Genomic DNA, 15576 nt, shown 5'->3' with positions numbered 1-15576 from the left:
GAAGCCAGCAACAGCAGCTAACAAACAAACAAACAAAACAAACAGCAAAATGACAGCAACTAATCCATACCTATCATACCTTCATTCCTCTTGAATCAACTATCAACACTCACAGAAGCAGCAGTCAAGAAATCAAAGGATGTATGTATTAGGCAAATCTGCTGCACAAGACTTTTTTAAAGTGTTGAAGAACAAGGATGTCAGCTTGAGGACTAAGGTGCACCTGACCCAAGCCATGGTGTTTTCAATAACCTCACATGCATGTGAAAGCTGCATAGTGAATAAGGAAGACTGTAGAAGAATTGATGATTTTGAGTTATGGTGTTGGAGGAGAATATTGAAAGTGCCATGGGCTGCCAAAAGAACTAATAGATCCATTTTGGAAGAAGTGCAGCCAGAGTGCTCCTTGGAGGCCAAGATGGCCAAACTTCATCGCTTATACTTTGGACATATTGTCAGGAGAGACCAGTTGCTGGAGAAGGATATCATGTTTGGTAAGGTGGAGTGTCAGAGAAAAAGAGGAAGATCCCCAGTGAGGTGGAATGGCCAAGTGGTAGCATCAGTGGACTCAAGCGTGGCAATAGTAGTGAGGTTTACCCAGGAACAGGCATTGTTTCGTTCTGCTGTGCATAAGGTCACTATGGGTCGGTACTGACTTGATGGCACCTAACAACAGCAACAATCATACCTTTGACACTGAATGTCAAAGGGTTAAATGTACCAGTCAAGAGATAGAGAGTAGCAGAATGGATAAGAAAACAGGATCCTTCAATATGCTTTCTTCAAGGGACATACCTTACACACAAAGACAAAAATAGATTAAAAATTGAATGGAAAAAATATATTAAGCTAATCACAACAAAATATGAGCAGGAGTGGCAATAGTTATCTCTGATAAAATAAACTTTAAAGCAAAACCAGTATAATAGAGAAAAAGAAAACACCATCTCATGATTAAAGGGTCAATTGAAAAAGATGATATAACCATAATAAATATCTATGCTCCCATTGGAAGAGCCTCAAAATGAATAAATCAAACCTAATAGACCTGAAGAAAGAAACAGACTACTCTACAATAATAGTGAAAGACTTTATATACTACCTTTGAAAAAGTGCAGAACAATCAGAAAGAAACTCAACAGAGACACAGAGGAACTAAACAATACAATCAATCGACTTGACCTCATGGATTTACACAGAGCATTCAACCCAAAACAGCACAACCCACATTCTTTCCAGTGCACATGGAACATTCTCCAGAAGGGACTATGTGTTAAGCCACAAAGCGAGTCTTCAGAATTTAAAAACATCAAAATATTACAAAGCATCTTCTCAGATCACAATGGTATAAAATTAGAAATCAACATTAGGAAGATCAAGGAAACAAAATCATATACACAGAAACTTAAAAGTTACTGGATAGAAGAACAAATAAAAAAAATTCCTAGAAAAAATTGAGAATGAAAATACAACACAGCAAAATCTTTGGGACACACTAAAAGCAGTGCTGAGAAGGCAATTCATAGCAGTTAAGCACACACATTCTAAGAAGAAAGAACAAAAATCAACACATTGACATAGCTTGTCAAACAATTAAACAAACAAACAAAAAAAACTAGCAAAGCAATCCTAGAGTAACCTGAAAAAAAAAAAAAGAAATAAAGATCAGAGCAGAAATAAATGAAATAAAAAACAATAGAAAAATAATAGAAAGAATCAACAAGACAAGAAGTTGGTTCTTTGAAAGACTGAATAAAATTGACAAGCCATTGGCAAATCTGAGAAAAGAAAAGATGTAGATGATGCAAATAACACATACAAAAAACAATATGGATGATGTCACAAGAGGACCAAAGGAAATAAAAAGAATAAAAACAGAATGCAATGAAAAGCTGGAAGACCTGGTATAGTGCTGTGGGATAAAACACTGGACTGCAAGGTTGGCTTGACTCACAGGGTCGGTGGTTCAAACTTACCAGCCACTCCTTGGAACTCCTATACAGGGTCACTCTGAATCAGAACCAACTCAACAGCACTTAACAACAATAACAACTTGAAGAGTTGTACTATAACAAATATGAAAATCTAGCAAACATGACCTACTCAAACTAACACAGGGTGAAGAAGAAAACTTGAACAGACCTATAACAAAAGAAGAAATTGATCAGGTCATCAAAACACTCCCAACAAAAAATTCAGTGCCAGATGGTGTTACTGGCGAATTTTACCTTACGTTCAGAGAAGAGTTGACATAAATTTTACTTAAGTTGTTTCAGAATATAGAAAAGCATGGAAAATTTCCTAATACATTTTATGAAGTGAACATACCAAAACCAGTCAAGGCTATCAATAAAAAAGAAAATTATAGACCAATTTCCCTCATGAACATAGATGTAAAAATTCTCAACAAAATCCTAGCCAATAGAATTCAACAAAGTATCAGAAAAATATACCAACTGGGATTATATAAGGGATGCAAGCGTGGTTCAATATTAGAAAAACAATCAACACAATCCACCATATAAATAAAAAAAGGAAAAGAAGCACATGATTATATTGATTGATGCATAAAAGTCTTTGACAAAATCTATCACCCATTCTTTACAAAAACACTCAGCAAAGTAGGAATTGAAGGGAAATTTCTCAACAATTTTAAGAGCACATATACAAAACCAACAGCCAATGTCACTGTCAAACTGAAAGTATTCCTTTTGTGAACAGTACTCATACACGGTTGCCCTTTATCACCTTTCCTATTCAATATTGTGTTGGAAGTCTTAGAGATATAAGTCAATAAAGGGAAATTAAAGATATTCAAATTGGCAAAGAAGAAATAACACTCTCTCTATTTGCAGATGATATGATCCTATGCGTAGAAAATCCCAAAGACTCAATGAAAAAATTATTGGAACTCATTGAAAGATTCAGCAAAGTGGCAGGATACAAGATAAATACAAAAAAATCAGTTGAGTCCTCTACACTAATAAAGACATCTCTGAACAGGAAATTAGGAAAAGAATACTATTTAAGATAGCCACACAAAGCATGAAATATTTAGGAATAAATCTAGCCAGAGAAACAAAAGACTGATACAACAATACCTACAAAATACTACTATAAGAAACCAAAAGAGAAGCACAAAGATGGAAGATATCATGCTCATAGATAGGATGACTTAATATTATGAAAAGGTCAATACCACCCAAAGTAATATGCAGCTATAATTCAATCTTAACCTAGGTTTCAACAGCATTCTTTAAAGAGATGGAAACAATGACCATGAACTTTATATAGGAAAGGAAAGAGACATAGGAAAGTAAAGCACTGCTTAAGAAAAAGAACAAAGTTGGAGGCCTCTCACTCTCTGATTTCAAAAATTTCTACACAGCTACGGTGGGCAAAACAGCCTGGTACTGGTACAATGAAAGATACATAGGTCAATGGAACAGAATTGGAAATTCAGAAGTAAATCCATCCACATACAGTCAGCTGATCTTTGACGAAGGGCCAAAACAAATTAAATGGGGGAAGAGGTAGTCTCTTCAACAAGTGGTGCTGGGAAACTGGAAACTGATTCGCAAAGAATGAAACAAGACCAATATCTTACACTACATACGAAAATTAACTCAACATGAATTAAAGATGTAAATGTAATCCCAGAACTATAAAGATCATCCATGAAAAAAATAGTAACAAACATAGGGGCTCTAATACATGGCATACATACATTATTCAAACATTGAAAAAACATATAAGCAACAGAAGACATAATCAATTATTGGGACATACTAAAAATTAGAAACTTGTGTGCATCAAAAGATTCAAACAAGAGAATAAAATGGGAGCCCACAGACTGGGAAATTTTTTTTTTGTAATGATATGTCAGACAAGGGATTAATATAAAAAATTTATAGAACACTATAACACCTATATTGTTGTAGCTTGGCCCAGGATCGGGCAGTGTTTTGTTCTGTTGTGCATAGGGTCGTTATGAGTCGGTACTGACTTGATGGCACCTAACAACAACAACACAACACCTATATGAGAAAAAGACAAGCAATCCAATTAAAAAATGGATACAGGACATGAACAGACACTTCACCAAGAAAGACATTTAGGCAGCCTACAAATATACAAAGAAATGTTCCCAATCATTAGCCATTAGAGAGATGCAAATCAAAACAAAAATGAGCTTTCATCTCACACCAACAGTAACAGTGACGTTCAAAAAAGCAGTGGACAATAAATGCCGGCAAAGGTGTGGAAACACTGGGACCCTACTACATTGCTGGTGGGACTTTAAAATGGTTCAACCACTCTGGAAAATGGTATGGAACATCTTTAGAATGTTGGAAATAGTAATACCTTATAACCCAGCAATTCCTCTTCTTGATATATATCCACAAGAAATACGAGCCAGAACACAAGTAGATATATGTACATCAATGGTCACTGTAGATCTATTCACAATTGCAAAAAAGATGTAGACAAAGTGCCTATCAATGGAAGAATGAATAAACTAACTTTGGTACATACACACACTGGAATACTATGCTGCCTTGAAGAATAAGGATGCATTTGTAAAACACCTCATATGATGGATGATCCTTGAGGGCATTATGCTGAGTGAAATTAGTCAGTCACAAAAGGACAAATATTGCCTGAGACCATTATTTTAAAAGCTGAAGAAAAGATTTCTATAATCCATACTAAAAGAAACATTATCTGATATTTTCTAGGAGTGGGAGGAAGGGGAGAGTAATTGACTGGGTAGGCACATGTTAACTCAGGCTATGGCGAAGGCAATATACAAGGAGGGTGAGGGCAATACATAAGAAGAGGGAGGGTGGCAGTTGAACGATGAAGATAGGGGAAGATTTAGGGACATATGCATGGGCTAAATGGGATAGAGGTAACTAGTGATTTATACACACCCTTGGAACAGCAGTGTTCTGTGATACAGGGATTGAGACATAGTCTGAATAGGTAAATGAGGGGGATATGTTTGAATATTTTGTGGATATTGGTTTCCCCTGCCTAGTATTCTAAAAATAGACATTTAAGTGTGATAGAAATTAATATTGGTAATTATGATTACAAAAAGGTTGTAATCCTGTCTTCAGCCTATAATTGATGGGGTTACCTAACAGGTAAATTAGAATTAGTCCAAGGAAATAGGCTTCTTGTTAAGCCTTTGTGGAGTATGAGGGCTTAGGTGGAATCCTGAGCCCCACCCAGAACCTTCTGAGGCAGGACATTCCCACTTGAAAAGTCATGCGGACCAAGTCAGAATGGTTGGGGGAATAGAAGATTCTTATTGAAAGAAAGTTCAACAGAAAAGAAAAAAAAAACCAGACTGTTTGGCTGTTCGAATATCAAGCAAACATATCAAAAGTTTGCTTTGGAGGCATAAAGGCAAGAAAAATCAGCCCATTAGGGAAAACACCCTTTTCAGACTGAAACTCAAAAGGAACCTGTGAACAGTCTAGTATGCTCACTGATGATCACACTGGTCTACTTGTGAATGGAAATGGGGGACATGCAGCAATGAAGACATGGACTGAGTTTGGCCATGTTTCATTCACATTCGTTGACCTTGAGATGAAGGAGAGAAGAGGAAAGATTGGCTGGTCTGATGTTTAGGGAGATGTGTGCACTCTTAAGGCCATGGGCACTGACCTAGCCCCTGGGGGCAATAGCTGAGAGTGAAATGGCCAGTTGGCCTGAGTGTGGGGAGGCATGCATAAATTCCCAAACTAGTTGACCAGAACTTGACCAGATGAAAATAAAGATGCTTGATACTGTGAGCTAGTATATAAATTGCTACAATTTGAAGAACTGGACCTTTGCTTATGGATGTAGTTCTCAAAATTCCAACCAAAATGGAAGGATTCTTCATATCAAGGATCAAACTTGTTTCCTTAGTGCACTGGGTTGATAGGGATGGGCAATTAGACATTGGCTATCAAAAATGGGGGGCAAAAAAAGCACGAAGTGGCTGGCTTATAAGCATTTATGAGTTTGCTTAGTTTCAGAATGAGGGGAGTAAGATAGAATACCCACTGAATAGTTTCCCTTCTTCCAGATGGATCTGGTGAAAGGGGATGGTGAATGATGTGATAGGAGTTTATGATTCAACTGTGAGTAATTGTTAGCAGGATTAATTGTGATCATCACAACTGTAATAGTAGAAGATGTGTAACTAAAAGGGGGGGAGTAGTTAATCTTTTATTTCTGGAACAGAGAATCCCAGGATCATCAAGAAGGAAGAGCATGAGTAGAGCATAAGATCTACCTAGAAAAGCGGTGACAGCAGAGACAATGGCAGAGGTAGAGAGACAGAGCATCTGCAGACTCTAGGCACATGAACTTAGAAAGGTCTGTGGGAAGGAGGCACTTTGGACATTTAAATGAATAGATAGTTTTTATTTTGTATGTATACATAAAATATTTTTCTTTATTGATTTGTGAAAAAAAAAAAGATGTATAAGGGAAGCCACAGGGAGGAAGCAGGAGAACTGTTGTTGCAGGGAGGGGATTGTAATCATTGAGATGAAGCAAAACATGATTGGTTGAGAGGAAAGCTGATGATCTTGTCTGTTAACCTTGACTCAATTCACAATAAAACGTTAAAAAAAAAAAAAAGACAGGAAAGGAAGAAAAACCAAAGTGAATGTCAAAAGAATTTCTGAAACTTGCTCTTGAAGACAGATAAACTAAAGCAATTGGAAGAAATGATGAAATAAAAGAGCTGAATAGAAATTTTTAAAGGGCAACTCAAGAAGACAAAGTCAAATATTATAATGAAATGTGCAAAGACCTGGAGTTTGAAAATCAAAAAGGGAAGATCTCTCTCAGCATTTCTCAAGCTGAGAGAATTGACCTAAAAATTCAAGCCTTGATTTGAAATACTGAAGTATTCTTTGGGTGAAATATTGAAGCGTGCAAGAAACATCAAAATAATACTGGAGGAATACATAGAGTCACTGTACCAAAACGAATTGGTACTGTTTCAAGAGGTAGCATATGATGAAGTACTGGTGGTATTAAGGAAGAAGTCCAAGCTGAATGCACTGGCAAAAAATCAGACTCCGGGAATTTCAACAAACTGGAGCACTCACTAGTCTATGTCAAGAAAATTGGAAGACAGTTGTCTTGCCAACCTACAGAAGAGATTCTTATTTGTGCCCATTCCAATTAAAGGTGACCTAATGCACTGGATTACATGGTTGGTTTGAACCTCAAGGTCGGCAGTTCAAGCTCACCAGCTGCTCCCTTGAAACCCTATACAGGGTCACTATGAGTTGGAACCAATTCAACGGCTCTTAACAACAATCTTTATACTATATTAGAACCATTTTCTCTGAAAATTTGGAACTGCAAAAGGGTTCCTGATCTTCACTTTGAAATCCTGGTGTGGCACTGTGGGTTAATGTGCTAGACTAGAAGTCGGTTTAAACCGCAAGGTCAAGGTCAGTGGTTCAAGATCACCAACCTCAAGGTCGGTGGTTCAAGCTCACCAGCTGCTCCTCGGAAACCCTATACAGGGACTCTATGGGTAGGAGCTAATTAAATGACACTTAACAACACAACAACAAAATGTGAAAATTATTTTCAAAATGTCATTAATATTACATGCAAATAAATTTTTGCTGAAGATAGTTAGAAAATGGTGGCAGCAACACATCGATAGGGAGCTTCCAGAAATCCAAGCAGGCTTCAGAAGAGGATGTAGAATGAGGAATATCACTGCTGACACGAGTTGGATCTTGGCTGAAAGCAGAGAATACCAGAGAGATGTTTTCTTGTGTTTTATTGACTAGACACAGGCATTGGATTAACAAACTATGGGTAGCATTGTCAAGGATGGAAATTCCAGAATACTTAATTATGCTCATGAAGAACTTATATATAGACCAAGAGGCAGTTGTCTGGACAGAACAAGAGATGATGCCTGGTTTAAAATCAGGAAAGATGCATGTCAGGGTTGTATCCTTTCAATATACTTACTAAATCTGTATGATGAGTAAATAGTCTGAGAAGCTGGACAAGATGAAGAAGAACACAGTTATCAGGATTGAAGGAAGGCTCATTAACAACCTGTGATATGCAGATGACACATCCTTGTTTGCTGGAATCCAAGAGAACTTGAAGTACAAGCACATGATGAACATCAAAGACTATAGCTTTTAGAAAAAAAGATTGAGATGGTCTGCACTTACTTCCAAGGAACCTTGTTTCTTCTACTTTATTTCTCAATGAAATGGAGGGAAGTGAGTTGTGAAGGAGATATGTATATGCATTTGTTGTTGTTGTTGGGTGCCATCAAGTCGGTGCCGACTCACAGCGACCTTAGGCACAGCATACACACAAAGGGTAGCAGGGAGGGGGCACTTTCAAAGTTAAGGGTTAAGAGGATTCCAGGTTTCTGAAAGACGTTGTAGGTTAGAGTAACTTGGGGGTATAGTTGAGTCTTGAGCATGCTCCATGGTAGCACCTTGGAGATTGTGCAAGAACATCACAAATGATCGCTTTCCTAGTGTGTCCAAGGTGGCAGATCCTTAGTCTCAGATAGCTGAGCTGCCCACTGATTTCAGGCCCTTAAGTTTGATAATGACTCTTAGTGTGGTGCGTAGGATCTGCACTGGACTGCGAACCACAGGTTGGCAGTTCAAATGGTTCGCAGTCCAAATCCACCATCTGCTCCTCAGAAACCCTATAAAGGGTCGCTATGAATCGGAGCCAACTTGATGGCACTTAACAACAACAACAACAACAAGTGTGATAAGGGAGTAGCCGTCACCATACTCAGGGGTATCACATGGACCCACAGTCCAATGGAAATAGTTAAAAAATATGTTAAAGAAACAATTAGGCATGTTTGAATGGGCTAAGTGGGACAGAGGTAAAGAATGATGTATGCACAACCTTGGAACTACAGGACTCTGGGATACAGAGATTGACACATGGTTGAATGGGGAAAAGGGAGGAATAATGTCAAGATGCTTGGCTGTCTTTTGAATCTTGGTTTTCCTTGCACTATAATATAAAATAGACACTGGAGGGGGAGTGAAAGGAATAGTCAGAAACATCACCAAAGAAAGCTTGTAAGTCCATCTTCTGCCTATAACTGATTGGAATACCTAAAATGGGGCTACAACGTGCCTAGTGAAGGAGGCTTCCTGCAGAGTCTCTGCAATACACAAGACTATAGGTAGAAGCCTGAACCACATCCAGATCTCTAGAGATGGGAAATTTTCACTTGAAAGGATGAGCAGACCAGACTGGAGAGGCTAGAAGAACAGAAGATACTTCTTGAAAGAAAGACCTACAGGAAAAATACAAAACAATAGAGGCAGACGGACTGTTACTACAAGAACAAACAAGTTACTTGCACAGGAAACATCAAGGCAAGTGGTCGGGTTCCCTCAATGCAAACCCCCTTCCAAGAATAAGACTCGATGGGAATACACACTCTGATTGGTCACCACGCTCCTTATTGATAAGGGGAAATGAGGAAAAAATAGCAATGAAGTGGTGAGCTAAGCCCTACAATATTCTTATGACAGTCCATGGTGTATTCTATATTCTTCACCAACATAATAATTCAAATGTATCAATTCTTTTTCAGCCTTCCTTATTCATCGTCCAGCTTACATACACATATGAAGCAATTGAAACAGCACAACTTGGATCAGGCACACCTTAATCCTCAAAATGACATCTTTGCTCTTAAGCACTTTAAAGGTCTTTGGCAGCAGTTTTTCCCAAAGCAATGTCTCCTTGACTGCTGTTTTCATGAACATTGATTGTTGTTGTTAAATGCTGTCAAGTGGATTCTGACTCATAGAAACCCAGGAATGACTGGTGAGTTTGAACTGCCAATTGTGATCCTGTGCTTATCCTATAGCATCACACTAGGACTCTAACATTGATTGTAGATCCAAGTAAAATGAAATATATGACAACATCAAATGTTTCTCTGTTTATCATGATGTTGTTTATTGGTACAGTTGTTAGGATTTTTGTTTTCTTTACATTGAGTTGTAATCCATACTAAAAGCTGTAGTCTTTTTTTTTTATTGTTATTTTTTATTCAGTTCTCAATCACTGACTTTATAATGCATCAGATTCACAAGCACTATCTCATTTAGTTCTAGATGATTCTATTATCCCCTCTTTACATGTCAAAACCAGAAAATAATAAAGTCCAAGATCACATCCTTAAGATTTTCTGAGTGGGTCCTATTGCACACCAATTTCTGTTGGTCCATAATATTGGCTGTTCACTCACACACAGCAAGAGAAATGTCTTCAGCTGGGCATCCTCTTAAACGTGTTCTTAAGGAAGACTTGTTAGTATCACTATTATTCAAATTTATGTACTAACCACTAAAGTCAATGATGAAGAAATTGAAGAATTCTATCAACTTCTTCATTCTGAAATTGATCAAACATTCAATTAAGATGCGTTTGAATGCAAACATTGGAAACAAAGAGGAAAGATCTGTGTTTGGAAAATATGACCTTGGTGATAAAAATGATGCTGGAGCTTGCATGCCAGAAGTTCTCAAGATCAGTGACTTTTTTCAACAATACCTTTTTTCAGCAACATAAATGGTAACTATACACATGGACCTCACCAGATAGAATAACAGGAATCAAATGTATGACATCTGTGGGAAGAGATGATGGAGAAGTTCAATATCATCAGACAAAATAAGGCCAGGGATGACTTTAGAACAGATCAATTTCTCATATAGAAGTTCAGATTGAAGTTGAAGAATATTAAAATAACCATGGAAATCAAAATATGACCATGAATATATCACCTGAATTTAGAGACCTCTTAAGGACATATTTGATGCATTAGACACTAATGACTGAAGACTAGCAGTGTTGTGGGATAACATCAAGAATATCGTACAGAAAGAAAGCAAACGGTCATTGAAAAGATAGGAAAGAAAGAAAAGATCAAAGTGGATGTCAGAAGAGACTCTGAATCTTGCTTTTTTTTAGACAGAAGAGACCAGAACTAGTCTAGAATGTCATAGGTCCAGGACAAAGGATCAAAACAAACTGAATTAGTACAGCATGGTGGGTCTCAGCTGTTCGTCGAATAGCAATGGAAGTTCTAGATCCACTGAGCACCAGTGTTGCGGCCTCTGGCGTTCTACATTCCTGCTGTTGTGGCTTCCGTGGGTGCACATGCTAGCCTTTACTTGGACCTCTGACTCATCTTTCTTCTTTTGCGCTTCAGCCTGCACATTCGTTTCTTCCTCCACTTGGCTCTCATGGCTCGGAGGCTTCTAACAAGATGGCGGTAAGGCCAAGAAAGTGAATCTTGCTTTTGAATGTAGACAAACTACAGCAGCTAGAAAAAAAAAAAAAGATGAAGTAAAGGAGTTGAACAGGAAATTTCAAAGGGCAGCTTGAGAAGACAGAATCAAATATTATAATGAAATGTGCAAAGACCTGCAATTAGAAAACCAAAAGGGTAGAACATGTTCAGCATTTCTCAAGCTGAAAGAATTGAAGTGAAAAAATCCAAGCCTCTACTTTCAATGTTAAGGATTTTTTTTGGGCAAAATATTAAACAACACAGAAAAGAATCAAAAGAAGACAAGGAATACTGAGTCTCTGTACCACAAAGAATCGGTCAATGTTCAACCATTTCTAATGGTGCCATAAGATCAAGAACCAATAACATTGAAGGAAGATGTCCAAGCTGCATTGAAGACATGGGTGAAAAACAAGGCTCCAGGAATTTATGGAATGCATATTGAAGTATTTCAACAAACTGATGCAACACTGGAAGCTTTCACTTATCAGTGCAAGAAAATTGGAAGACAACAGATATTTGGCCAACTGATAGAAAGAGATCCATATTTGTGCTCATTTCAAAGAAAGATGACCTACTGGCATGTAACAATCATAGAAAAATATCATTAATATCACGTGCAAGTAAAAGTTTGCTGAAGATAATTTAAAAAACAGGTGCAGCAGTACATTAAATGAAAGATAACAGAAATTAAAGCCAGATTGAAAAGAGGATGTGGATCTATGCGTATCATTACTGATACCAGATGGATATTGGCTGAAAGCAGAGAATACCAGAAAATGTTCAATTGTGCTTTATTGACTATGCAAAGGCATTCAACTGTGTGGATCATAACAAACTATGGATAACATTGCGAAGAATGGGAATTCCAGAACACTTAATTGTGCTAATGAGGAACCTGTCCATAGACCAAGAGGCAGTTGTTTTTAATAGAACAAGAGACTAGTTTAAAATCAGGAAAGGTGTGCCCCAGGGTTGTATCTTTTCACTATATTTATTTAATCTGTATGCTGAGCAAATAATCTGAGAACATGGATTATATGACAAAGAATGTATCATCAGAATTTTAAGAAGGCTCATTAACAACTTGTGATCTGCAGCTGGTACAATCTTGCTTACTGGAAGCAAAGATGACTTAAAATACTTATTGACTATGATAAAAACTACAGTCTTAAGTATGTATTGCACCAGACACATATTAACAGGGGTGAAGGGAAAAGCAATATGCAATAAGGGGTAATTCAGCACAACATAATCAATGGCAAAGAGCATCACCAGGAGGTGCATAGGAGTAAAGACAACAAAGATAAATGTTATTATATACAAAATCTTGTAAAAGTAGTAAAAACACTACATCAGTGACTAGATACATAGGTAGATATGCAAGTTAAACAGATGTTGAAAGCGGAATGGGAGTACATCCATGAGTATATATAGGTTTGGCAAAGAATACTTCTACATACATATTTTTATGTACTGTAAATATATATAAGGATATTATAGATCACACATGGGCAAAAGTTTTGAAAACTTCTTAGTCATAACACCTTAAAGAATGACTCACTTGGCTTGGGGATTTAGTACTACAGTCTCAGGGGACATCTAGGTTAATTGGTACAACATAATTCACAAAGATAATATTTTACATTCTACTTCTATGAATAGTTACTGGGGTGTTTTAAAAACCATCCATCTAAAATGCAATTATTGTTCTCTCCTTTTCTGGGGCAAAGAAGGTGAAGAAAACCAAGGACTCTGGGAAGCAATCAAATTGCTAACTGGATACAAGAACTACATGGTGTCTGACTGCTGCTATGGACCACTCTGTTCAGGATCACAGTGGAAAGACCTAGATAGATAGAGGGAGCGCTGTGTCTCCATATGATAACCACTGGATTGTGAACCACAAGGTCTGCATGTCAAGACTGTCGGCTGCTCAAAGCTTCCACTAACATTTAGCCTGTACAGGGTCACTTTGAGTCTGAATCAACTGAATGGCACTTAACAACAATAGATAGAAAAATTCAAAACATAAAAATAGCCAGACTTACTGGTCTGATAGAGACTAGTGGAACCTCTATAGAGCGTGATCTTTAGACATCCTTCAAGCCTGGAAATGTTGTTAAGCCCTCTGGCATCACCTTTCAGCCATTCACTTGCAGTTGTTAGCTGTGGAGTCGGTTCTGACTCACAGCGACCCTGTGTAGGGTTTCCGAGGTTGTAAATCTTTATAGGAGCAAAAGCCTCATCTTTCTCCTACGGAATTTCTGGTAGTTTAGAACTGCTAACCGTGAGATTAACAGCCTGACTCGTAACAATTATGCAACCAGAGTAATAAATTAGAGAGGCCTATCCTGTTGTGGCTGCAGGTTAATGCACTGGACTGCAAAGTTGGGTTGAATCACAAGGTGGGTGGTTCAAGCTCACCAGTCGCTCCAAGGAAACCCTATGCAAGGTTACTATGGGTTGGAACTGATTCTGTGCATTCAACAACAACATAAAGCAAATAAATAATAGTACCTGGGAGGAATGTACTCCTCAGTACTAGAAGCAAAGATCAGAATGTGGGAAGGGGCAAGAAAGAAGAATGAATGGAAATTGTGAATTCAGGGAGCAAGTTACATTAAGGAAATTGAAACCAATGTCACGAAACGAAATGTGTATGAATTGTTGAATGGAAACAAAATCCATTTAAAGTGTGGGGAAAGAGTATGAAGACATTTCACCAAACAGATGGTAAATAAGCACACAAAAAATGCTTAATGTCATTAGCCACTATACACCTATTAACTACTACACATCTATTAGAATGGTCAAGATCATAAGACAACAACAAGAAAACACATCCATACACCAAATGTTGGAAAACATGTGGAGAAACTACATTGTTGGTGGGAATATAAAATGGCATAGCCACTGTTCGGTGGTTTCTTTAAAAACTAAACATAACACTACCATATGACTCAGCATATCATTTTTGGGCATTTATGCCATGGAAATTAAAACTAAGTTCACATAAAAACCTGTCCATGAAGTTCATAGCAAGTTTACTCACAACACTTAAAAACTAGGAACAGCTCAGATGCCTTTCAATGGGTGAATGGTTAAACTAAGTATGGTACATTCATATCATGCAATACTGTAGTTGTTGTCAGGTGCCATCGAGTCGGAACCGACTCATAGGGACCCCATGAACAGCAGAACGAAACCATGTCCGATCCTGGGCCAACCTCACTACTGCTGTCACACTTGACACCATCAATGATGCCACCTGGCTGATCCATCTTGTTGGGGGTCTTCCTCTCTTTCCCTGACCCTCCATCTTACCCAGCATGACATCCTTCTCTAGTGACTGTTCCCTCCTGACAATATGTCCAAAGTATGAGAGATGAAGTTTAGCCATCTTGGCCTCCAAGGAGCACTCTGGCTGCACCTCTTCCAAAACAGATCTATTGGTTCTTTTGGCAGTCCATGGCACTTTTAGTATTCTCCTCCAACACCATATTTCAAAGGCATCAATTCTTCTACAATCTTCCTTATTCACTGTCCAGCTTTCATATCCATATGAGGTTATTGAAAACACCATGGCTTGGGTCAGGCACACCTTAGTCCTCAAGGTGACATCCTTGCTCTGCAACACTTTAAAAAGTTCTGTGCAGCAGATTTGCCCAATGCAGTACGTCGTCTGTTCTCTTGACTGCTGCTTCTGCGAACGTTGATAGTTGATCCAAGAAGAATGAAGTCCTTGACAACTTCTTACTCAACAGTAAAAAAAGGAATGAACTATTAATACAGGAGTAAATTGGATGAATCTTTAGAGAATTGTGGTGAGTGATAAAAGCCAATCCCAGAAGGTTACATACTGAATGATTCTATATAACATTCTTGAAATTACATCATAGAAGTGAAGAATAGATTATTGGTTCCCAGGGGCTAATAAAGGGTGGGGCTTTGTTGTTGTTAAGTGCTGTTGAATTGGTTCTGATTCATAGCGCCCCTATGTGGGGCTTCTGAGAGTGGCTGGTGGTTTTGAACTGCTTACCTTGTGGTTGGCAGTACACATTGGTTGATAAGTCCAATGCTTGTCCTAGATTGCCACACCTGGGTGGGACTAGAGGTTAGGAAACTTTTCGTTGGAAGAGCATGAGAGGAATTGTTGTTGTTGTTAGGTACTATCGAGTTGATACCAACAAATAGCAACCCTATGCACAACAGAATGAAACACTGCCTGGTCC

The sequence above is a fragment of the Chrysochloris asiatica genome, unplaced genomic scaffold (assembly GCF_000296735.1).
Source record: "Chrysochloris asiatica unplaced genomic scaffold, ChrAsi1.0 scaffold00622, whole genome shotgun sequence".
Lineage (NCBI taxonomy): Eukaryota > Metazoa > Chordata > Mammalia > Afrosoricida > Chrysochloridae > Chrysochloris > Chrysochloris asiatica.
Note: the sequence above shows the minus strand (reverse complement) of the source record.